Source organism: Penaeus japonicus, unplaced genomic scaffold, assembly GCF_977035675.1.
Source record: "Penaeus japonicus unplaced genomic scaffold, GWHDUDI00000001_assembly GWHDUDI00000008, whole genome shotgun sequence".
Classification (NCBI taxonomy): domain Eukaryota; kingdom Metazoa; phylum Arthropoda; class Malacostraca; order Decapoda; family Penaeidae; genus Penaeus; species Penaeus japonicus.
In genome coordinates this window covers 3,928,980-3,931,479 of record NW_028234410.1, presented here as the reverse complement: position 1 = coordinate 3,931,479, position 2,500 = coordinate 3,928,980, and the positions used below count along the sequence as shown (strand labels likewise).

Sequence of the window (2,500 nt, the reverse complement as noted above, 5' to 3'; positions counted from 1 at the left end):
ATTCTTGCAGTCCCAATATCACATTGTCTTGTCCTTGTCTTGTATGACCCATAAATGAATCTCTCCTGCGAGAACTGGTCAAAATGTTTTATGCTACAGCTTTCAGGTCTTTGAGAGTTTGTTAGCTCCATCAAGTCCTCCCTATTGGAGGTTCTTATTATGTGTGAGATCCTAGCAAGAGGTATGCCAAAGTCTATATCCACAATTTGCTTATCACATCCTGCCCTCGCTAAGCGATCAGCATGATCATGTTTAGCGATTCCAACATGCGATGGTATCCACACAAAATGTATAGTATGTCCCCGTTCCTTGGCGCGATGTACATTTATTCTTATGTCATTTACGATATTTCCAGCACCTTTATCAAGAGTGTTCAGAGCCAGGAGAGCACTCTGCGAGTCGCAGAAAATTACTCCTGAGCCTTGAGTTAACAGAAAGTCTGTGGCTATGAGTATTCCTGCCAACTCAGTTTGCGTAGTGCTCGCCCAGTCATGAACCCTCCTACAATCTTGGTGCTGCAAAATATTGTTTATATATATAACATAAGCACATCCTTCTCTACTTCCAGACTGTAGGGATCCATCAGTGTAGCATTCATAGTCATTATTCAGAGTTTCAAGATGCTCATTAAGTACAGCTGGTGAATCTGTGTCTTTTTAGGGACATCAGTATAAAATACGTTCAATGTCGACATTTTCCATGGTGGAATAGAACGTCCATTTGGGAACCTACTCAAGGTCATATTTAATTGGTGTATGGATTTGTATGTCATTTGCAACCATGAATTTGAGTGTGACTCAGTATTGTTATGCAAAGATGGATTCACTATCTTATATTTAAGTTGCCTCTGGAACTCTGCATTATAGAAGGGTTCTTTAATTGCTTTGACACCAAAAATAGTATTGATGTATGATATTCTTTCGTAAATAGATGGCAAGTTGAGTTCCTTTCTCATGTTCACAATCCTCGTTGTTTTAGGAGCACCGAGAATGATCCTCATGGCTGCGTTCTGTACAATTTCTAGACAAGTTACCTCTGATTCCTTAAATGATACAAGGTGTAAGGCATGGTAATCTACGAATGACCGTATGTATGATAAATAAAATAGTCTCGCAATGTTAATATTGACACCATGTTCATAATGAGTTCTGTGTCGTTAACAGTCACCCCGAGATACTTGTATTTGTGGCAAAGATCTAGCTCAATGTCATCTATATGAAAGTTTGGCAGTGGGATTGTAAGAGGATTGAGTGCCTTGGTTTTTTCAACTGAGATTATCAAACCGCATTCAGATGCTTTTGTGGACAGTACATTAAGAATCTTTTGCATTCTATCCTCGGATGAAGTTTTAATGCAGATGTCATCAGCATAACAAATAATGGAATCACTGCCCTCAAGTGGTATATTGCTTAATAGTCTGTGCATTAAAATGTTAAATAGCATGGGGCTAAGTACGCCCCCCTGAGGTGTGCCAAGCTCAAACATTTTAGAGTATGTACTTTTGATTCCCCTGAAGAGAACATGAGCTGATCGGTTTGATAAATACATTTGAATCCACGTTAAAAGTTTACCTTGAATACCAAAGCTAGCCAGTTGATCGAGGATGAGGTCTCTGTTTGCAATATCAAAGGCAGATTTAAGATCGAGAAATACAGTTTGCATGCCTTGCTGAGAATTTGTCAAGTACTCTGCAAAGCAGTGCTGAGTGCTACGTCCTGGGAGGAATCCATACAGTCTTGGAGTTAACTTGGCACGTATGCGATACATAAGTCTGCTCAAAATAATTCTCTCAAGTACCTTGCATAAACATGAGGTCAATGAGACGGGTCGGTACTTATCAGAGTTCGGTTTGGGTATGGGAATGATTAAGCTTTGAGTCCAGGAGCTTGGGAGTATTCCTTAGGATAAGCTTAGTCTGTAAAGATGTAAGAGTGGGTTACCTGGTACCTGAGCAATGAGCCGAAGTACACTATAAGTGATGCCATCCTCGCCTGGGGCGGTCGCCTTACCCTTGCGAAGTGCACTATTTAATTCCCACTCAGTTATTTCGGCAAAGTCGGAGGGGTCAGTGGCAGAACAGGCTAAGGCAATGTTAAAATTCCTATTTATTTTCGTGGTGTTAAGTTTATCTCTTATTCTCTGCGGAAGTGAGTTCAGCTGAGAGGTTCTGGCCCACTGATTTAGTAACATCAAGGGTTATGTCTCAAATCTTCATTCGGTTTCCGTAGACTTTTGATCACAAAGTCGCTTTTTCCGATCACTGTAAAGCTGCAGCATCGTATTGAACATTTTGTGTATATATATTTATATATATATATATTTATATATATATATATATATATATATATATATATATATGCGTGAGTGTGTGTGTATATATATATATATATATATATATATATATATTTATATATATATATATATATATATAGATATATATACACATATATATATATATATTTATATATATATATATATACACATGAGCATACATATACAA

General features: G+C 37.9%; 1 protein-coding gene across 1 annotated transcript in view; it reads left to right on the top strand.

Moving 5' to 3' along the window:
* Positions 1-2,500, top strand: part of LOC122261178 (uncharacterized) — a 74,593-nt gene that overhangs the window by 64,586 nt on the left and 7,507 nt on the right. The gene's annotated exons all lie outside the window — the stretch shown is intronic.